Raw genomic sequence first — 24,936 nt, 5'->3', positions numbered from 1 at the left:
CAATCAATCAATCAATCAATCAACCTTTATTGTCATCTTGCAAGCAACAGTTGTACAGTGCAAAAAGAAAAGACGTTTCCCAGGGAATAGCGGAGCATCGCACATGAAATTTAAAACATTTCACACATAATAACACTAAAAACAATCCAGTCCCTGATGGAACAGTATAAATAGTTAAAATCAGGTAAAACACAACGTTAAAATACAATAAACCAATCATAAAAATGTCCGGGGCAGCTGATTTGAGTGGCCAGTGCCAGTTATTAAAGTGTCCGTGCCAGCCGCAGAATCAAGTGGCTGTGAGTACAGAGTGACTGTTTAGCAGCCTCACAGCCTGTGGCAGGAAGCTGTTTATCAGACTTGTAGTCCGGGCTTTGATGCTTCGATATCTCTTGCCTGATGACAGGAGATCCAGGTGTATGTGGAGGGGGTGCAGTTTGTCCTTAGCAATTCTCTGAGCTTTTTTCAGACAGCGGCTCTGGAACAGTTCTTGTACCGAGGGCACCAGACCCTGAGGCAGCAGCGGTAGATGCGTTCGCGCTGGATTGGGGAAATTTCTTCTTCTATGCATTTCCTCCCTTCTGCCTCATCAGCCGGGTACTACGCAAAATACAAATGGACTCTGCTTCAGGTATTTTGATAGTACCCGTCTGGCCTACACAGCCATGGTTCCCATTACTCCACGACATGGTTCTTGAAACCCCGATGATATTTCCCAGTAACCCAGAATTATTAACACACCCAGTGTCTGGCATATGCCACCCGTGCCATGAAAAAATCAAACTCCTGGGTTGCAGATTTTGAAAAGACCGTTACTGGGACTGGGATTGTCAGAAAAAACCGTCAACACCATGTCAGCATCCCTCCGAACATCCACAGGAAAACAGTACTTGTCCAGCATCAAAAAATGGGAGAAGTACTGCTTGGATACAGGGACCACCTACTCAACCGCTACAGTTACCAACGTACTGGAATTCCTGGTGAACCTTCACCACGATGAAGGACTCAGCTACAGTGCCATCAATACAGCTAGAAGTGCCCTGTCTGTCTATTTAAAACAAGCTCCAGGACAACAGGCCATGGGGTCCCACCCGCTGGTGGTCAAACTAATGAAGGGTATTTACAACTCTAACCCCCCTAAACTAAGGTACACCCATATATGGGATGTCAGTGTGGTCCTGACATACCTCAGGGGATGGCCACCAGCCAGATCCCTCAGCTTGGATCAATCTACTCTCAAAACATTCATGTTGATGGCACTTGTATCTGCACAGAGGGTCCAGTCACTACACCTATTGCGACTGGACAACATGATTACAGCTCCAGACCAGATCTCTTTCATTATCCAGGGACTGATCAAACAGAGCAGACCAGGAACACCTAATCCGTGGAATTCCGGGCTTACCCGCCAGAACCACGGTTATGTGCCATGACCCACCTACTGTCCTACATAGACACAACCAAAAATATTCGAGGGAGTGAAAAAGCCTTATGGGTCAGTCATAAAAAACCTTATGGTCGGGTGACGAGCCAAACCATTTCAAGATGGCTCAAGCAGGTGCTAAAAGCTGCTGGGATAAACACTAACATGTACAAATCTCACTCCACCAGGGCAGCATCCACGACGATGGCCAAAAGAATGTACATGCCTATAGACCACATCCTGGCTACAGCAGGATGGTCGGGGGAAAGAATGTTCCGAACTTTTTATAATAAGCCGTTGGCAAAACCTGCTTTATTTGCAGAACATATTTTACAGACTGCAAATATTTAATTTAAGCCCGGGGGAGCAATTTAATTTCTTTGTTGTTATTGTTAATAAATACCGTTGTGTTTTTCTACAAACAGATTCATTGGTTGATTACGATAACACACTTCCTCCCTCAAGGACTTCGGCAGTGAGTGAAGTAATAACTGTTACACGGTTTGAAATCACAGAGCTTTAAAATCTTCACGTAGTCACTCACGTGACTCCGAAGTAAAATAGTAAGATTAAACGAGAACATACCAGTTTGAAGTTTGATCAGTATTTTATGAGGAGTTACGATAAGGGATTACGTGCCCTCCGCTCCCACCCTCAATAATATGGGTCAAACTGATAACTGATGTCTCCTTTTCTTTACTATGTTTATTTCAATAACTGTGTCTATCTGTGATTCCACACCGCTGCTTTGAAGTATGCCGCGCATGCGTGCTGAGCGGGCTCTTCACGTAATCCCTCATCGTAACTCCTCATAAAATACAGATCAAACTTCAAACTGGTAAGTTCTCGTTTAATCTTACTATTATACTGCATCTGCCATGCATTTGCCCACTCACCCAGCCTATCCAAATCACCTTGCAGCCTCCTAGCATCCTCCACACAGCTAACACTGCTCCCCTGCTTCGTGTCATCTGCAAACTTGGAGATGTTGCATTCAATTCCCTCGTCCAAATCCTTAGAAACCTTAGGAAGGCAATGTTTGTGGCGAACATTAAGCCCAATTAAACTGATCTGCCTGTCCTGATCCATATCCTTGTACTCTCTGCACTTCCCTGTACCTACAATGAGCCTCTTAAACAGCGCTATCATATCCACCCACACCACCATCATGTGTTCCTGGTCCGTACCTTCCATGTAAAATACTTGCCTCGCCCATCTGCATTCAACGTTCTCCCTCACACCTTATAGCTACGTCTTCTCATGTTGGACATTTCCATCCTGGAAAATGATACTAAATATCTACTGTTTCAATGACTCTCATCATTGTATATACATCTATCAAGTCCCCCACGAACCTCCGACATTCCAGAGAAAGCAATCCACGGATATCCAATCTCTCCCTGTGGCTGATCCAGGCAGCATTCTGGTTAACCTGTTTTGTACCCTCTCTAAAACCTCCATTTCTTCCCTTTAATGGGGCGATCGGATCTGTACTCAATACTCCAATTGCTGCCTCATCAAACTCATATAGAACTGCATCATGTTCCTGACCCTTATGTTCAACACCCCTAGCAATGAACGCAAGTATACCATACGTCCACTTTACCATCTACATGTGCTGCCAACTGCAGCAAGCTATGAACTTGGACTCCAAGATCCCTCAGCACATCCATGTCCTTCAGAATCTAGCAATTTACTGTATATCATTGATGATCATTGAATGGTGGCTGAACTCCAAAATGTGTTCATCCCCGGCTGGAGAAAGAAACAATATGGGGAAGGCGGCTCAACGTGACTAACGAGGGAAATCAAGGATAGTGTTAAATCCAGGGAAGAGGTTATATAAATTGGCCAGAGGACTGGGAGAAATTTAGAACTCAACATGGGAGGAAAAAAGGGTTAATTAAGAGCGGGAAAAGAGAGCATGAAAGAATGCCTGCGGGGAATATAAAAACTGACTGCAATAGCTTCTTTAGATATGTAAAAAGGAAAAGATCAGTGAAGAAAACTTAGGTCACTTACAAACAGAGGCAGGTGAATTTCTAATGGAAAGCAAGGAAATGGCAGATCAGTTAAACGAGTACTTTGGTTCAGTATTTACTAAGAAAGACACAAACAATCTCCCAGAAATACGAGGGGACCGAGGAATTAGTGGGAGGGAGGAACTGAAGGGAACCCACGTTAGTCAGGAAATGGTGTTATGCAAACTGTTGGGGCTGAAGACAAATAAATCCACAGGGCCTGTTGGTCTGCATCCCAGAGTACTCAAGCAGGTGGCTCTAGAAATCGTGAATGCATTGGTGATCATTTTCCAATATTCTCCCGACTGGATCCGTTCCTGTAGACTGGAGTGCAGCCGTTGTAACTCCACTTTTTAAGAAAGGAGGGAGAGAGAAAACGGGGAATTATAGACCAGTTAGCCTTACATCGGTCGTGGGGAAGATGCTGGAGTCGATTATTAACGATGTTATAGCAGCGCATTTGGAAAGCAGTGACAGGATTGGTCAAAGTCTGCATGGCTTTATGAAGGGAAATCATGCTTGACTAATCTTCTGGAATTTTTTGAGGATGCAACAAGTAGAATGGATACGGGAGAGCCAGTAGATGTGGTGTATCTGGACTTTCAAAAAACCTTTGATAAGGTCCCACACAAGAGATTAGTGTGCATAATTAGATCACATGGTAATGGGGAAAGGGTATTGACATGGATAGAGAACTGGTTGTCAGACAGGAAGCAAAGAGTAGGCATAACTGGTCCTTTTCAGAATGCCAGGTAGTGACAAGTGATGTGCGGCAAGGCTCGGGGCTGGGACCCCAGTTATTTACAATATTTATTAACGATTTAGACGAGGGAATTAAATGTGTCATTTCCAAGTTAAATTTACGGATGATGCAAAGCTGGGTGGCAGAGGGAGCTGCGATGAGGATGCTATAAGGCTGCAAGGTGGCTTAAAATAAGACAGATGCATGCAGTATAATGTGGATACATGTGAGGTTACCCATTTTGGTGGCAAGAACAGGAAGGCAGTTGATTATCTGAATGGTGTCAGATTTGGAAAAGGGGAGGTGCGACAAGAACTGGTGTGCTTGTACATCAGTCCTGAAAGTGAACATGCAGGTACGGCAGGCAGTGAAGAAATCTAATGGCATGTTGGCCTTCATTGCGAGAGGATTTGAGTTTCGGAGCAAGGAGGTCCTACTGGCAGTTGTACAGGGCCCAGGTGAGAACACACCTGGAGTATTGTGTGCAATTTTAGTCTCCAAATTTCAGGAAGGACATTATTGCTATTGAGGGAGTGCAGAGTAGGTTCACCAGGTTAATTCCCGGGATGGCGGGACTGAGGGGCTAGATGCAGGAAACATTTTCCCGACGTTGGGGGAGTCCAGAACCAGAGGTCACGGTGTAAGAATAAGGGATAAGCCATGTAGGACTGAGATGAGGATAAAAAAATTCACCCAGGGACTTGTGAATCTGCAGAATTATCCGCCACAGAAGGCAGCAGAGCCAATTCTCTGGATCTTTTCAAGAGAGAGATTTAGCTCTTAGGACAAATCGAAACAAGGGATATGGGGGAAAAGCACGAACGGGGTACTGAATTTAGATGATCAGCCATGATTATGTTGAATGGTGGTTCCTGTTCAGAGGGCCGAATGGCCTACTCCTGCACATATTTTTCCATGTTTCTATGTTTCCTCTATGTTTCTAACACATGACGTGTCAAGAATCAAGAATGTATAATTTTCATGTGCCGAAAGCGGTACAATTAAATTCTTACTTGGGCCTGGAAGTACATGGCAGTGGACCGTGCTTGGTGTGTGTGTGTGTGTGTGTGTGTGTGTGTGTGTGTGTGTGTGTGTGTGTGTGTGTGTGTGTGTGTGTGTGTGTGTGTGTGTGTGTGTGTGTGTGTGAGTGTATGTGTATTAATAATGAAAAACCTACAGTGGTGATGTGGAAAGAACTCGATTCCTCCATTGACCTCGTGTGCTTAGATATTTCTTCAAGTGGTGATTCAAATGAACAGCAAAATAATATTCTGGAGTGAATCCGTAATATAAAATCACACAATTTTATTTGAACAAGATATGATAAAATATTCTCCCTGTGAGAATTCAGTTGATTCGTGCCAACTGCCAATATCATTCAAACATATAATCGCCGTCGAGAATGATACCTTCATTGCCTTGTTTGTGCTGGTCTAAAAATGACTGGAAACAGAGATGAGCTGATTTAAATAAACGCTGATTTCAACAGCCCCAACCCAGGTTCGTTTACTGAAGGACAGAAACAGAATCAATGTTTCCCCGGAGGCGAGAAACAGATAAAGTTAGAATGAAATGCAAATATCTGAACAGATGACATCAGAAACATTTATTTTAAATTGTCAACGTTCTCTCCTGTAAAAATAAAGTTGAAGTGCATATGGATGATGTTAGTCAATAATATTTTCTACAAACCTAGGTTAACTGAGAACATGTATCATATCCCTTTATTTACCAACAATGGCTGGGATCAATGTATACATTTGAATGCCATACGTGACAAATTCACAGATGTATAGAAAATACAATGATAAATTAAAATTCAAGTCATAGAAACATAGAAACATAGAACATAGAAAATAGGTGCAAGTGTAGGCCATTCGGCCCTTCGAGCCCGCACAGCCATTCAATATGATCATGGCTGATCATCCATGTCTCAGTATCCTGTACCTGCCTTCTCTCCATATCCCCTGATCCCTTTAGCCACAAGGGCCACGTCTAACTCCCTCTTAAATATAGCCAATGAACTGGCCTCAACTATCTTCTGTGGCAGAGAATTCCAGAGATTCACCACTCTCTGTGTGAAAAATGTTTTTCTCATCTCGGTCCTAAAAGATTTAGAAACATAGAAACATAGAAACATAGGAAATAGGTGCAGGAGTAGGCCATTCGGCCCTTCGAGCCTGCACCGCCATTCAATATGATCATGGCTGATCATCCAACTCAGTATCCTGTACCTGCCTTCTCTCCATATCCCTTGACCCCTTTAGCCACAAGGGCCACATCTAACTCCCTCTTAAATATAGCCAATGAACTGGCCTCAACTACCTTCTGTGGCAGAGAGTTCCAGAGATTCGCCACTCTCTGTGTGAAAAAAGTTTTTCTCATCTCGGTTCTAAAGGATTTCACCTTTATCCTTAAACTGTGACCCCTTGTTCTGGACTTCCCCAACATCGGGAACAATCTTCCTGCATCTAGCCTGTCCAACCCCTTAAGAATTTTGTACGTTTCTATAAGATCCCCCCTCAATCTTCTAAATTCTAGCGAGTACGAGCCGAGTCTATCCAGTCTCTCTTCATATGAAAGTCCTGACATCCCAGGAATCAGTCTGGTGAACCTTCTCTGTACTCCCTCTATGGCAAGAATGTCTTTCCTCAGATTAGGAGACCAAAACTGAATGCAATACTCCAGGTGTGGTCTCACCAAAACCCTGTACAACTGGAGTAGAACATCCCTGCTCCTATACTCAAATCCTTTTGCTATGAATGCTAACATACCATTCGTTTTCTTCACTGCCTGCTGCACCTGCATGCCTACTTTCAATGACTGGTGTACCATGACTCCCAGGTCTCGCTGCATCTCCCCTTTTCACCACCATTTAGATAATAATTTCCCCCTTATCCTTAAACTGTGGAAGCTGGGGGGCTAACACTGCCCCCCAGCTTTGTGTCATCCGTAAACTTGGAGATTGCATTCAATTCCCTCGTCCAAATCTTTAATATATATTGTAAATAGCTGAGGTCCCAGCACTGAGCCTTGCGGTACCCCACTAGTCACTGCCTACCATTGTGAAAAGGACCCGTTTACTCCTACTCTTTGCTTCCTGTCTGCCAGCCAGTTCTCTATCCACATCAATACTGATCCCCCAATACCGTGTGCTTTAAGTTTAAGAAACATGCTATGTTGGAGTGCAGGAAACTTTAATTGCCCGTATGCACCTTAAAATTTTCAATACTCCTCGTGTTTTCCTCACAAATCGGGTAATTACTGTTTCTATCTATCTCCTCAGATAACTCAAGATTCCAGATTCAAGAGAGTTTATTGTCATGTGTCACTGATAGGACAATGAAATTCTTGCTTTGCTTCAGCACAACAGAACATAGTAGGCATGACTACAAAACAGATCAGTGTGTCCATATACCGTAATATAAATATATACACACATGAATAAATAAACTGATAAAGTGCAAATAACAGATAATGGGCTATTAATGTTCAGAGTTTTGTCCGAGCCAGGTTTAATAGCCTGACGGCTGTGGGGAAGTAGCTATTCCTGAACCTGGTTGTTGCAGTCTTCATGCTCCTGTACCTTCTACCTGAAGGTAGCGGGGAGATGAGTGTGTGGCCAGGATGCTGTGGGTCCTTGATGATGCTGCCAGCCTCTTTGAGGCAGCAACTGTGATAGATCCCCTCGATGGAAGGGAGGTCAGAGTTGATGATGGACTGGGAAGTGTTTACTACTTTTTGTAGTCTTTTCCTCTCCAGGGCGCTCAAGTTGCCGAACCAAGCCACGATGCAACCGGTCAGCATGCTCTCTACTGTGCACCTGTAAAAGTTAGAGAGAGTCCTCCTTGACAAACCGACTCTCCGTAATCTTCTCAGGATGTAGAGGCGCTGATGTGCTTTATTAATAATTGCATCAGTGTTCTCGGACCAGGAAAGATCTTCAGAGATGTGCACGCCCAGGAATTTGAAGCTCTTGATCCTTTCAACCATCGACCCGTTGATATAAACAGGACTGTGGGTCCCCATCCTACTCCTTCTAAAGTCCACAATCAATTCCTTGGTTTTGCTGGTGTTGAGGGCCAGGTTATTGTGCTGGCACCATATGGGCAGTCGCTCTATGTCTCTTCTATACTCTGACTCATCCCCATCAGTGATACGTCCCACAACAGTGGTGTCGTCAGCGAACTTGATCATGGAGTTCGCACTGTGACCGGCTACGCAGTCATGAGTATAGAGTGAGTACAGTGATATCTCTTCAGATATCTCTATTAGATTTTTCTACACCATCCGCCCTACCAGTGCAGTCTGAATCATTGAAACACTATCCAACAAATATGCTCATTGATTGATTGGTTAGAATGTGCCTTCATTCAACAGGGTCTTGGTGAGACCACACCTGGAGTATTGCGTACAGTTTTGGTCTCCAAATCTGAGGAAAGACATTCTTGCCGTAGAGGGAGTACAGAGAAGGTTCACCAGACTGATTCCTGGGGTGTCAGGACTTCCATATGAAGAAAGACTGGATAGACTCGGCTTGTACTCGCTAGAATTTAGAGGATTGTGGGGGGATCTTATAGAAACTTACAAAATTCTTAAGGGGTTGGACAGGCTAGATGCAGGAAGATTGTTCCCGATGTTGGGGAAGTCCAGGACAAGGGGTCACAGTTTAAGGATAAAGGGGAAATCCTTTAGGACCGAGATGAGAAAAACATTTTTCACACAGAGAGTGGTGAATCTCTGGAATTCTCTGCCACAGAAGGTAGTTGAGGCCAGTTAATTGGCTATATTTATGAGGGAGTTAGATGTGGCCCTTGTGGCTAAAGGGATCAGGGGGTATGGAGAGAAGGCAGGTACAGGATACTGAATTGGAGGATCAGCCATGATCATATTGAATGGCGGTGCAGGCTCGAAGGGCCGAATGGCCTACTCCTGCACCTATTTTCTATGTTTCTATGTTTCTATGCTCATTGGAAGCAGCATCTGAAAATCAACACCACATGAATCATCCCTAATGCCGATCATTTCTCCAATCACTCCACAGATCTACAATTCCCCTCCTGCACTATGCCATCCATTAATTTCCTTCCGATCTCTTCATGACATTTTAATAGAATTTTGCGTTTGCTTTGTTATCAATTTCCTCTACTGCCTTTTTTGTAACTAATCTCGATATTGACATTCTATCTGTATGGCTGTATGGTGACCACACATTTCACTGTACCAACTGGGACATGTGACAAATAAATGTATCTTGATATTGGAATGGACAGTCCCAATATTGTTCGAACGGCTCATATTGATAACAACGAATGTGTAGGAAAGAACTGCAGATGCTGCTTTAAATGAAGCTAGACACAAAATGCTGGAGTAACTCAGCGGGACAGGCAGCATCTCTGGAGGTCTGGGGAAGGGTCTCGACCCAAAACATCACACATTCCTTCTCTCCAGAGATGCTGCCTGGCCCGCTGAGTTTCTCCAGCATTTTATGTCTACCTAACAATGAAGGCAGGTCTGTCTGTCTGTCTGTCTGTCTGTCTGTCTGTCTGTCTGTCTGTCTGTCTGTCTGTCTGTCTGTCTGTCTGTCTGTCTGTCTGTCTGTCTGTCTGTCTGTCTGTCTGTCTGTCTGTCTGTCTGTCTGTCTGTCTGTCTTTCTTGCTCAAATATTTTTTCTCCTCTCTCCTCGCTCTCCCTCTCACACACGCAAGCACACGCACACCACGAAGCATTTTAATATAAATTTGAGGAATTCCGAACATATTTTACGAAAAACTGCACTATGAGACCAATCTTTCAACCATCTTATTTACAACTATACCGTGAGTTTATATTGTGTAAGGGACGGAAGAGCACGCTGGTTTATTAACCTCGTGTGCATGTGTATCAGTTAATAGATGTGATAGCGTGAGTGCATCTCGCTGTTGAGTTTGGAGCCGTGTCTCAGCTCCGCCCGCTGCACCACTCGGTTTACTGGTCCCACCCACAGCCGCGCCCACTTTTGCCGGGTATTTAATTCTCTCTAAGAGGGGCCGAAGTCCAACTTCCTTGCAGTTGGTTTGTTGCGAGGTTCTGTACAGAAACAACCGGGTCACACTTCCCAGCGGGATGATGTCGGCGGTTTCACTCAGTCTGTTCCTGGCCTTAATAGTCCGTGAGTAATGAGTTGGACAAATTGCTCACGCGTTTCTCAGTGGTATATCCCCTACACCATTCCCCTTCTACCCACTCTAGAACCCTCCCAATTTATTTCCTATTGATAATTAGAGTGGGGGATTAATGGTCAATAATTTATCCTCGCCATTCATGCCTTTTTTTTTAACTTGCAGGTGTCCATTCCGATGTCGTTCTCACTCAGCCCAAGACCGAGACCGCCACTCCTGGAGGCTCCATCACACTGACATGTAAAACCAGCGGGTTCACTCTTAGCAGCTACTATATGACTTTGGTCCGTCAGGTCCCCGGGCAGGGGCTGGAGTGGCTGCTTGCCTACCGCTCTTCTGGCAGCGAGTACTTCGCTCCGGGGATAGAGAGCCAATTTACTCCGTCCAAAGACAATTCGAATAATATGTTCACCGTGATCGCCAGGAACCTGAGGATCGAAGACACCGCTGTCTATTACTGTGCGAGAGACACAGTGTGAGGATTCAGTGTCAGACCCGTACAACAACGGCACGTTGGGAAGTCCAGCTTTTACCATCAAAGACTTGAGGTGAGCAATTATTTCAACAGCTATAATAACAGTCGGGAAATGGAGGCAAATTACCATTCGCAAATCCAACACAATATTCAAAAATGTAACCAAATGTATGTTTTTTTTTAATTCGCTTCACGCATACCGATAGCGTTGTGTAAAAGCATAGACCACGACAATATGCTCAATCCGTTAGGCAAGTGAGATGAAGGGAAATTGTTGGTGTTATGTATATTTACTGTGTTCTCTGTGAACTGCTGGACCATTTAAAATCGTGTGGAAGGCCGTTTCAAATGAAACCTGAGTGTGAACTGTATGTGAGGTTTTTGTGCGGGTCTGTCTCACTGTGTACAACAGTGGGTCACGGTGCTGCAAACAGCGACTTCCCCGTACAAAAACCTGGACACCTAGTTGTATCCTGCTCCAACCTACAAGCACCGTAGGAGAGGCCGTGTGAAGCAAATTCAAATGAATTTTCACCGCTTAAAGTTACATGGATTATTTTGAGAAATGTCCAACTGTCTTCCGACCAATTAACGTTATTTTATATGAGCTTTAAAAGAACAGCGTTTAGTTTTACAAGTGACAGCGAAGAGTGCCCTGGGACATCCTCTGTTAGCTGTACATGCATCAGTTCTTGAAGAGCGAAGTATTTGACATGACATGTTTCACTGTGTATACTGGATGGCACAGCGGTTCCTACCAATACAAAAACATCCACAACCCATAATACTGTGATCTGGGCCAGTATATGATATTTTCAATTCAATATTTCATACAACAGGAGCATAAACATGTCCCGGAATATTTCCGCACATTTTATTGTAGAGGTAACTTGAGTTAATTTATATTTTATATGTAGATGATTCTCATCACCTTTCGCTGCCTGTTTAATACACGACGCCGTGATATGTGATTATTGTTGGAAATGATTTTTTTAATGCATTCATTGTTTTCAAAGAGCAATAAGGCATTTGCTTTAGATGTGAAATACGAATAATTACAGGATTTTTGTTCTTTTTTTGCCTGCCTTGTGCAGATCATGTTATTGTGTGAAGAAACCCATAGAATGTAACACCGTGACTATCTTGAATACTGGGGAGGAGGCACCATGGTGACGGTAACCAACGGTAAGAAACCTCATCCTATTCAGTCTCTAGATGTATCCAGTTGTAATTTTAACCTATATTTCAAATCATTATATTAAATTGTTCTTCTACATTAATTACCCATCCATTGCAATGTTGGATCGATGTTGCTTTAGAATGTAATGTGATTCTGCTGCAGTGAGATTGCCGATTTAAACGCCTTATGTGCTATGACTTTCAATCCTTTGACTATGAAGTGGATGCGGTTTAGTTCCAAATTAGTGGGAAAATGTGCATCAATTTGCTTTCACTATGCTTTCTAATTGTTTGAGATTGTTGTGGTCCTTGATCTGCGATGCATCGAACTGTATTTTATAATCAACAGCAGGTACTTGGTCTCAGTTTGTTTCTTCTCAGCGCATATGAAACAAACGACAAACTGATAAATCTTGGGTGTAAAATGGTCACGTTTTTAAAGTATATTTATTAATTGGTGGAATCGCCTTGCCACCTTTAATCCAATCGCTAACAAAACTTGCATGGAAGAAATAAAAATATCTTGCAGCAAAACACAGAAGTGCAAGGTTCAGGGTTAATTGCGCAGTTATATATCTTGAAGTACAATGAATGGGAAGGAACTGTGGATGCTGATTTATGCTGCCGATTGACACAAAGCTGGAGTAACTCTGCCTCTCCCGCTGAGTTACTCCAACTTGTTTTGTCTATCTTGAAGTACAATGAGTTGTCCATGTGAACCAATGTTACAGCAAAGCTAAGAAAGCAAAATCCGTGAAACGCGATCTATAGAATGACAATGTACCGGGTGTACTGGGGTACAGAGGAACTGAAGGAAATTCACATTATATGGAAATGTTAATCCACGTGTATTGTGTTATTCATCTTTATTTCAACAATGATTGGCTCTATGGTCATTGGAACAATGAATTTCGGTGGTCTTTAGACAGAGATATTTGGATTTTTGTGGAGGTTCAGCAAATTTGTGTTATGCGATTCATCCCATCGGCGGTATGATTCAGCCGGTCATTGTGGGAGACGATATTGTTGCGCAGTTTGACGTGTTTGTACGTTCAATTCGAGTGGCAGCGACCGGGTATTGCTGTTGTATGACGTGTCCGATTATGTTATTTCAATGAACGCAAAGAAGATATATGTTTAAAATAAAAATAAGAATATATTACTAGAAATCATAAATAGGAACAGTAAATGTTGCAAAAGCCTAGAGGGTCACGCAGCCTGTGGCGAAAGACAAATCCCATAGAGGGGAGCCGAATGACAAGTTGTAGCGCCAGAGACCAGACGGCTCTATTTCTATGCTATACCTCTACTGAATTCGCCATGGTTTAGTTTCCCAACGATAGTCGACATGGAAAATGCTTGGTTTTCTCTTTCCACAGTTGCTGCCTAACCTAATCTGTTTAATGTCAAAGAACACGAGTTTCCCCATTTGGAAAATGCGTTGAATGTATAATGGGGAGATTTCGGAACAGTTGTAGTTTTGGAATAACGTTTAATCCATGGATTTATTAGAAAGAGAATTTGAATCCATGTTTGTCTGTGGCTCCCAATGTCATTTAAACATAAAATGTCCCTCTATTTAGTAAATTGCTAATGAAAAATATCAGTTTTACGAATAGTTACGGTAAAAAAAAAAGAAAAATTGGGAAATAAAATGGAATGTTGGAAACTAAATTTTCTCTGCTATTTTAGACAATAGACAATAGGTGCAGGAGTTGGCCATTCGGTCTTTGAGCCAGCATCGCCATTCAATGTGATCATGGCTGATCTTCCCCAACCAGTACCCCGTTCCTGCCTTCTCCCCATATCCCCTGACTCTGCTATCTTAATTTTAATTATAAAACAGGGTATCTCACTAATCCTTGAACAGAGTGGGAATTGAAATCGATGGTTTAGGGGCGGGTTTGAGTGACGTTCAAATTTACATTTGCATTTATTTAATTAAAACATTGAATTAGCAACATTGTGCATTTTCACTATTAAACGTAGACTACTATATGACTTAAAACCTTTTCATGTTAAAGTCACGAAGCAAACTCAGATATTGTTTTAATAGATTGCAGGTTGTAATTTATAATTGGTATATTTTTTATTCGTTTCCTATCGGACAGAGATACAATGTTAATCATTCGTTCTTCAGTGCCGATGACATTGTAAACGTAAACTCGTTTTAAAGATGCTGGAAACGGAACTGAGCGTCATTGCATAAACATTAATTTTAATGGATTATTATTGAATTTATTAAGGCAATGGTGCACACAGCCAAACATTGAAACCTGCGCCAATTTATTTAATTATGAAGTATTTACATGTTCTTACAATTTATATGCTACATTTAGTTTCCAGAAGTTGTGGTACATAACCTTTATTAATTCAGATATTATATTGAGAGAGTTATTTTTAATCCTTATAATGCAATCTCATACATGTGTTTAATCTGGTATGAATGTAATGTTCTTGTCGGCCGGTTTGTCTTTCGGAATTTACTTGCAATTACTGTCGGCATACAAATGATCGGTATATTTTCGTGAGTGATGGGACAACAAAATACAGAAAAAAGTGAAATTTTAAGTGTGTTATTTGTCGTTAAATAACAGAGCTACCATTTCAATCCCAACCACCCCCTTAGTTGGTTTCGTTCGATGGACACATTTAAGGCCAAATTTCACGAACAAGATTGTGATTGTTTATTTTTGTCTTCTCCCAAATTATGTTCGGGAGCCCGACATGGAAAACCCGTTACGCTTCCATTTTCTGTGATTTTGTCAGATAATCTCTGAACCATTTATAAAACAAAAACTCTTCCCTCTCCCTCCAAATCAAAAGTTTCGCCATGGGCGTGCACAGTGGCCCAAGCGAAACCTACCTAAATTATTTAATTTTAATTAAATAAATGCAAATGTAATTTTGAACGTCAGTTAAACCCTCCTTTGAACCATTGATTCCAATTCCCACTGTTCACGGATTAGTGGGATACCTGTTCTATAATTCAAATAGCAGAGAAAATGTTGTTTCCAACATTGCACATCATTTCACCAATCTCCATTTAGTTGGGTACATGGAACAACCCCTGACACAGACTGGCCCCTATCCCCGAACTCTTCATCCTGTACCCAGACAGAACTCATCGACTTCATTGTCTACAAACTTTGACCATATAATCAAATTCACCGGGTCCATCCCCGACACATACCTCCTCTGTGTTGATCTCACCGTCTCCATCGCAGGAGTTAGACTATCGACTGACATAAATTGCAAATCTACGGACTCCCACATCTATCAGGACTTCACCTCTTCCAACCTTGCCTCCTGCAAAGGCTCTGTCCTACTCCCAAATTCATCCGTCTCCGCACAACTGTTCCCAAGATGAGTTGTTCCATACCAGGATATCCGAGGTCCTCATTCTTTAGGGAGCGGGTATTCCCCACTTTTACCATAGACGAGGCTCTCACATGTGTTTACACTGTATCCTGTAGTTCCGCCCTTACTCCATCATCCCCAGTTGCAACAAGGAGTTTGGTGAGATTGTAACCCATAGGCCAACGTTAGTTATAGCCACTGAGTATTGAGCATTCCTGAGAAACCCTGGGAATTTTACAGTAATTAATACTGGAGGCCTATCGATATATTTCCAACTCTAATATGGACAGTAACTGGCAGATATTGGCACCCCAAGAAGTTTCCAGCCAATGTTTTCCAAGGTGGGATCAAGGCGGAATGATGAACGAATAGTTGATGATACTCAGGTGAAGTTGCATGAAATAGAAAACTGGTTAACGAGTTTAACATTCATGTGGCCTTTGCCTTGCAGCGGCTCCATCCGCGCCCAGCCCCTTCATTCTCTTCACCTGTGAGGATCACGGCTCCAGTGGTTCGTTCACCTACGGTTGTTTGGCGTTGGGCTATTTCCCTGCGGGCGCCAGTGTTTCTTGGAAGAAAGATGATAAACAACTGACCACCGGAGTGAAGGACTACCCGGCAGTGTTCAATAAGTTGGGAACTTACACCCGGAGCAGCGAGTTAACCATCACCGAGGCGGAGGCAGGGAGAGGCGACATCTTCTGCGTGGTTCAGCATGACCAAAAAGACTATGTAGAGAAAGTACCAGGTTCGTGTTGGGGTGCAGCGCGAGGCCGAGGGTGGAGTTGAGAGTCGAGAGTCAAGAATGTTTTATTGTCATATGTCCCAGATAGAACAATGACATTTTTACATGTATACATGCACACATACTCAAAACAAACAATAACAGTGCAATCATGATAATAATAATAATAGTCTATTGTAGTTCAGAGCATATGAGGTTGTAGTGTTTAATAGCCTGATGGCTGTAGGGAAGAAGCTGTTCCTGAACCTGGTCGTTACAGTTCTCAGGCTCCTGTACCTTCTTCCCGATGGCAGTGGTGAGATGAGTGTGTGGGCAGGATGGCGTGGGTCTCTGATGATGTTGGCTGCCTTCTTGAGGCAGTGACTCCGATACATCCCTTTGATGATGGGGGGTCCGAGCCGGTTATGGATTGGCCAGTGGTCACAACATTTTGCAGCCTTTTCCGCTCCTGGATGTTCAAGTTGCCGAAACAGGCCATGATGCAATCCATATAATCCGCGGGATTTGATAATTGGAGATAAGTACTTGACTTAATGTGCCCTGTTCGGTTTTATTCTTCATGTCACACTGACTGTCAAACGCTCATCTGAGCTCCACGATCCAACAAGTCAAAGACAGACAATTCATGTCGATATGGTGATGTGAAAGTGTGGCTGCATCCACAGATGCCATGTAACATCTGGAACACTGATGAAATTCCATTCTCAACTTAACTACCAAAGGCTTAAAGTCTCAATAGAAAGTGACACATGCCTTACCCGCCAAATTATTCCAGCCCTTTGCATCTGCTGTTGTTGTTACGATAAAACGGTGAGTTTTGTTTCCTGGCACCGAGGGGCGAGAGCGATATTCATAATACGGAAGCACTGTCGTTCGTTCTTGTGACGGAACCAAAGGCGGTGCTTCAAATATCGAGACAATTCACCATTTATAAAATCATAAAAAAACAAAAATGTGCTTGTAGAGAGCTTGAAAAGAGCTGATTAATGTATTATCATCACCAGCACATCCATATAATTCGTGAGGAACTGATCTATCCATAGATACGTTACATTTTAACTCGCGAACAATCGAAGCGGCTGAGTGCATCATGTTGAGAACATTATCAAGAGTATTAAAAGCACAGACACAGTCACAGAGGACAAAAGCAGAAGTCGGCCCATCACATCCCTGTGACAACGACTTACCGAGCTATAATGTCCACATTTACCAGCACTCGATGTACCGCGATAAACAAAGAATTTAGCAGCATCTCGGGAAGTCCAAGTCCAAAAAGTACTTTTAATCAGAAAAAGTGAAATTATCATTTTTGTTGTTTTTGGTCAAAATATTGGGTGTCATTATTAATCGACGATAGTTTATGAGCAATTCCAATGAAGTTTATTTTCTTTCAGACCGCGTGGTACATCATCCTAACGTCACCATTACCATAAGTGCCCTTGAGGAAATCAAGCGCAGCAGAATAGCAATCGCCGTGTGTTTGGTCAACGATTTCACTCCAGCGAAATTTATTGTGAACTGGCTGAAGAATGGCGAGTCATTGGATTCTGGCATCGTCACCTCTCCCGCCTTCCAGGTGAACGGTAACGATAACTTCTCGGCGACCAGCCAGTTGACATTCCCAGCTACAGAGTGGTTCAAAGGTTCCGTCTATACCTGCCAAGTCAACCATGGAAACGATTTGAAAAGCCAAAACATCAGTAGACCTCCAGGTAAGAAATACATCCGTGGTATGTCTCGGGATATTAGTGTAAACATTAGCGCTCACGGTGGTAGTACTTCACTGACATTGTGAAAGTCTATGTGTAGGAAGGAAGTACAGATGCTGGTTTACACCGAAAATAGAAACATAATTCCGGAGTAACACCAGGTTAGGCATCTGCACAGAAAAGGAATAGGTGACGATTCAGGTCGAGACTCTTCTTCCGACTTGGAATCAGAGGAGAGGGAAACTAGAGGTATGAGAATGTACAAACAAATGAATGAAAGGTATGAAAAGAACAAATCAAAGCCAGCAAAGATGAACAAGGAAAGGTCGAGGCCACATTGGTCCGTTGTTGCTCTAGAAATGGTGATAACGAGTAGATACAGAGTGAAACGAAACAGGACCGCAGTGAAACTATTCGGATGACGAGGGTGGGAGGTGGACGGAGAGAGATGGAATGCAAAGGTTACTTGAAATTAGAAAAGTCAATATTGATACCTCTGAGTTCTAGGTTGCTGAAGCGAAATATGAGGTGTTGTTCCTCCAATTTGCGTTTAGCTTCACTCTCACAGTGGAGGAAGCCCAGGACAGAAAGGACAGCGTGGGAATGGAGCGGGGTTTTAATGTGTTTGGCAAGCTGGTGATCGCCTAGGGCAGTGATTCACAACCTTTTTTAGCGCATGGCCCCCTTGGGATGCTTTATTTTTTCTGTGGCCCCTGACATTATTAGCGGAAAAAAAGTACTTCAATATTATAATACCTTCCATAAAAATATCAGTGTCTATTAATTGCACATATATTCTCTTTTATTCTATTCCTCAAACATCAAAAATATTTCAACTACATAGATTTAAATTTATTAGAACTGAAATTTAGGAGGCAACAGGGTGGTAGCTCTGTGGCCCCCTACATTGAACCTGTGGCCCCCTAAATGCCAACATTTTTCTGTGGCCCCCCTGAAATTTGCCATGCCATTTGGCCCCAGGTTGGGAATCACTGGCCTAGGGCAAGGCGGACAGAACGAAGGTATTGAACGAAACGAACGCCACAGTCTGCGCTTTGATTCACCGATGTACAGGAACCCACATCTACAACAGCGGATACAGTGGTTGGTGGAGGTGCAAGTGAACCTCTGCCTCATATGAAAGGACTGTCGGGGTCCCTGGATGAAGTGGTGTGAGTTACAGTACTCCAGCAGTGAGTGCATATCGCGGTTTAGCCCATGATGCGATCTCCCATTTCATTTATTGTGTCGTTCTCTGCACAGAGACAAAAGTCAGTTCATGACGATTTAGGGCCCATGTTCACAGAATCACTACTCAGAAGGGGTCATGTACACATTCAGGTTTTGGGGGCAGATGATTGGTGTAAACCTTCGATCCCGGTTACTCCTGCAAATGCTTATGTTCACATTAATTATTGTGCCATAGTTGATGATTCCTGCGGTGGACCGAAGATTACAATCCTTCCTCCACCTGTTGAACAAGAGTTAATGGAGATGACCGTAACATTAACCTGTCGGGTATCCGATGCACCTTATGATATCACAGTATCTTGGAACCACGAAAAGGTACATTTGGAATCAGAGATCCATCCCACAGAACATGCAGATATCGTAGAGAGCAAAGTCAACATTTCAACTCGTGACTGGCTGAGTGGGGATTATTTCGAATGCGTGGTGAGCCATGATGATATGCCGACTCCAAAAACTGGACGAATCAACTGGAAGAAAGGTGAGCCGGTGTAGCTGCAGAGGGGTTCTGTGGGCCAGAGGTGACTGGTCCACATTTCTTCTGAGATAAAGCTGAAATGAATGATTGAGATCACTCCATCGGCGAAACAATATCTATACAAAATGAAATCGTGCTGAGACTTCACTGAGTCCTTGGTCAGAGCTGTAAAAGAGAGAATACGAGATCACTTTGCATGAATATGAGGTGCGGTCAGGTGACTGGAAACATCGATGATAATTTGCAGCGAGAGTCGGCGTGCGGCCACGTTGTCTATGGGCTATGGTACAATATGGGTATTCAGAGCATTGCAGCGTTTGTTAAATAGCCCACAGTGTTGTAACTTGCAGGAATATGGGTTTGCCTACCAAATTACCATGTGGTGATGGTGGGAGTAAATCGCAGATACTCTCACTTGTAGCAGAAATGCCCGTTTCGGAGCTAGGCACATGAAACGAGTTACTCGAAATAAAAAAATAAAAAACCCTTCAAATGCCGTATATCGGAAAGATGTCACCTTAATGTAGATCATTTAATATTGATTCCAATGGTCTGCATCTACACAGACATTCGGAGGGATTAGATATAACGCCGAGGAAGGCCGCAGTCAAAGAGCCTAGGAATGTTTTGTTTTCCATTTTGCTTGTATTGTCCAGGTCAAAATGCCCATTTCAAAATTCCCTTTCCCCTCTCAACTCCCACCAACATAATCTCTGTAACATCCCACGTCATACAAAAGCATCTCTTACTGTCTTTTGGCGTACACACCATATAACCATATAACAATTACAGCACGGAAACAGGCCATCTCGGCCCTACAAGTCCGTGCCGAACACGTATTCTCCCCTAGTCCCATCTACCTGCACTCAGACCATAACCCTCCATTCCTTTCCCATCCACATACCTATCCAATTTATTTTTAAATAATAAAATCGAACCTTCCTGCCTCCACCACTTCCATCGGAAGCTCATTCCACACCGCTACCACTCTCTGAGTAAAGAAGTTCCCCCTCATGTTACCCCTAAACTTTTGTCCCTTAATTCTCAAGTAATGTCCTCTTGTTTGAATCTTCCCTACTCTCAGTGGGAAAAGCTTATCCACGTCAACTCTGTCTATCCCTCTCATCATTTTAAAGACCTCTATCAAGTCCCCCTTAACCTTCTGCGCTCCAATGAATAAAGACCTAACTTGTTCAACCTTTCTCTGTAACTTAGTTGCTGAAACCCAGGCAACATTCTAGTAAATCCCCTCTGTACTCTCTCTATTTTGTTGACATACTTCCTATAATTGGGCTTGTATAACGTGTTCATTGTTTCCTGCGATCCCTGAATTCATTTTAGAATTTCATCATTTGCATCAATTTTGAAAACGCACGTCAAAAAGCATCACTTTGTATGCTCAACATTCTCCGCTGGCATCCACTGACTACTCCTGCCATGGTTTAATAAAGTCTCATTCAGTTGCTCTTGGGAATTGAATGAGTCAGATGAACCAAGGTAGAACTGCATTTAGTAATAAATGACAAAAGGAGCAGGAGACAACCATGGTCATCAGAAATAACACGGATCAGAGAGGGCGAATGGCTTGATCTTGTGTTGTGTGTGTGTGAAGTGATTTATACAAATCCTCTGCCGTGCACAGGAGAGAAGCACATTCAGGTGTATATGTCTGAACAAAGAGACAAGGCACTAAAGGGGAATGCAATGACGTTAATACTGTCTGTTGGCAGTTTACTGATGTACGGATATATTAGCTATTAATCGCTTTAACCGTCCTGTATAATAAACGCCATTTGAATTGTTCCGTAGGTCAACATCTGCTGACACCGTCCGTCTCAGTCCTTCTGCCGCCGACAGAAGAAATCTCCGCGCACAAGACTATCACCCTCACCTGCTTTGTGAGAGGATTCTCCCCACGCAGGGTGTTTGTGACGTGGACACTTGATGACAAGCGGGTGGATGCGAGCAAGTACAAGAACACCGAGGTGGAGGCGGAGAACGGCAATGACACCTTCTTCACCTACAGCCTGTTATCCATTGGGGCAGAGGAATGGGCTAGCGGAACCTCCTTCTCCTGTCTAGTGGGGCACGAAGCAATCCCCATGAAGACCATCGTCAGAACGGTCAATAAGTTCAGCGGTAAACCCAGTTTTGTCAATGTTTCCCTTGTATTGATGGACACTGTCAATTCCTGTCAATGAGAATGAATTAGTTTCAAATGTCTCTGAAATAAATACTAATAAATATCTTTAACCTCCAATCTTGAGCTGAACACGTGGCCACACAATTAATTATATAAAACATTCTGCCAAAACCATGACTATATATTAACGTTGATACTTGAAAATCTTGGCGACAATTGATGGAAACCGGATGCAGACTGCACAGTAACACCGGGGTTTAGGAGATAAGTCACAGCTGCACCACTGCACACATCGTGGACACACTTCAACATTATTGTTCTTGCTGGCCAGATATAGGTCCATGTCTTTGGATCTCCGTTTCCCTCCTTCTCTTGTTTCCAATCCATCCAAACCTGAGGCAGGATCTCAGACGTTGCGCTTTGTAGGGCCTGCCGCTCCGAGATATAAATAGCTACTCACCTTCCTCCGCCCGCACGAGGGGACATGCATTTTGTCGTGCGTCTGTCACGCATATTTCTGCACACATTTCTAATTCCACAGACACATTGAAATGCGCATTCACTGTTTTATATGAACGCCCATCTGTAAAACCACACGAAACATTTACATTGTGCCATGTACTCCATATATATGGACACGTTTGCACGAGGATTTAACAATACAAACACACACCCACTCTCACCCACACTCTCACCACACTCTCACTCACTCACACACACACTCACTCTCTCTCACACACTCACACATACACTCACACACGCAATGTCTCACACACACACACACTCTCTCACACACACTCACTCACATACACACACAATCACTCTCTCTCACACTCACACACGCACTCTCTCTCACACACACTCGCATGCGCACACACACTCACACACATGCGCGCGCACACACACACTCACACGCGCGCACACACACACTCTCTATCTCTCTCTCTCACACGCCCACACACATACACACACACACACCCCCACACACACACACACACGCCCACACGCCCACACACACACACACACACACACACGCCCACACACACACACACACGCCCACACACACACACACACGCCCACACGCCCAAAAAGAAGGAATGAGAGAGGAACATCCATATATTAATGATAAGAGAATGTAATGGCTCCTTTAATGCACATGATGCTGAATGTGTTCAGGAGAGTAGAGCAGAAACAGCCTATATCATCAATTCAATGAAAGCAACCTAATTCTAAGTACAACTAAGTGGAACCTACAGAACAAGAATAAAGTGTCACCATTATAGATTGTCCCCATGAAGAAGTGGGCCATTTAACTCTGGGTCGAGAATGCTGTGGCGTTCAGTTATTAAACGATCATCACAATGTGTGCAGGCGATTGATGGGATAACCGCTATGAGTGGCTCGTGAGAACACAAACTTAGAGGCAAATATCAGATGCGGCGAGACATTGAATAGCACGCCGGCCACATCCATGTCCAGCTCTCCCCCAGATGTACACGAAGCATACTCACCATAAAACATCAGCAAACGCACGGACATAAAATCATTTATGGGGTCGCATAGAAGCATACATAAAACGCAATTAACGACATGTTTACCCCATAGCACATGGACATCCACCCAAACAGACCAGCAATCAAACATTCTTTGAAATGCAAAATAATAGGAACGGTTAGCTAAAAGCACACATTTGCACAAAAAAACCCACATTAATACAACACAAATGCATTTAGTCCCTCACTTTAATACCAATGGACTTTCAAAGCAAATTTCCTGTGACAATACACGTTAGTAGATATATTGGCTCATATTATATTTTTCTTCTTCATAAATGCTGATTGAAATAGATTTTCCACAACAACGCACGTATTATATGTGGTCGCACACACACACACACACACACACACACACACACACACACACACACACACACACACACACACACACACACACACACACACTCACACACACACACACACACACACACACACACACACTCACACACTCACACACACACACACACATATACACACACACACACACACACATACACACACACACACACATACACACACACACACACACACACACACACACACACACACACATACACACACACACACACACACACATACACACACACACACACACACACACACACACACACACACACATACACACACACACACACACACACACCCATGAACCAATACGAAAACGATGTTAGTATTTCGGCAAACTTATACTTAATGATACACATCTGGCTAGTTACAGGCAAACGGAAAGGCCATTCGGATCATTTAACCAGTAGTTTTCCACACGTTCCTAAAAACTAAGTGTAACCGTAGATCATTCATGCTCCATATTTCACACTAGAAATAAAATGCCTATCAAATGGTTCAAAGTTATAATGTTGTACACAAGCCTTCCTCCATCCCCTAACCGGAAACAGGATACATCAGACAACAGGGTTCTAAAGTGGGAATGATGGCAAATTATTGGGAGCCAATGTTTGCATTCAGTGAGTTCCTTTGCCGAGCTCCGGTCACCATCTCCAAATAAAGGGGTATCTGATAACATTGTAAACAATAACCAGCTTCAAGTTTTATACCATCCCGGTTAGTAAATTATATTAATGGGAAGCGGACGTTTATAGAATGAATAATGAATCCCAGATATACATACACATTGCTTTCTCCAAAACTATTCATAAATGGTAGTTTGTTAGCAGCTGTGTCTATGTGGCCATGATTGTGGATACAATTGTTGAGGATGGATGATCACCTCAACGTAAAAACAGCTCATAGGAAATTAATATCCCTAATATTAATATCCGTGTTATTTTGGTAAATAATAAATAAAATACAATGTTCTATATTAGAATATATTGTGAACGTCTTTGCGTTCTGCTTTGCGTAGATTACGCCAACAACGTTCCTCTTGAGGACTATGAGGAAGACAGGGACAACATCTGGACAACCGCTTCCACATTCATTATCCTGTTCTTCCTGAGCATTTCCTACGGTGCTGCCGTAACTCTGGTGAAGGTGAGTTCATTCCACTTTCTTTTCCACCTGTTTGAAGAGTACGGCAAAATATCGATTATCCTACTCTTTGGATGTCCTGGCATCTTAGTCACAGACTGCTAATACACTTTCATATTCTCTCCCTCTCTTTACAGGTCAAGTGACGATTGAATGTTGAAAACCGCGTATTTATCTGACCGGTCTATGGACGTCGTTGTAACCAAGG

At 43.1% G+C, this 24,936-nt stretch overlaps 1 pseudogene; it reads left to right on the top strand.

Annotated features, from left to right (window-relative positions):
* Window positions 1-10,231: 10,231 nt before the first annotated feature.
* Window positions 10,232-21,757, top strand: LOC116970745 (annotated as a pseudogene).
* Window positions 21,758-24,936: the final 3,179 nt, after the last annotated feature.

The sequence above is a fragment of the Amblyraja radiata genome, chromosome 3, assembly GCF_010909765.2.
Source record: "Amblyraja radiata isolate CabotCenter1 chromosome 3, sAmbRad1.1.pri, whole genome shotgun sequence".
NCBI lineage: Eukaryota > Metazoa > Chordata > Chondrichthyes > Rajiformes > Rajidae > Amblyraja > Amblyraja radiata.
This window is presented reverse-complemented; position numbering and strand designations above follow the sequence as displayed.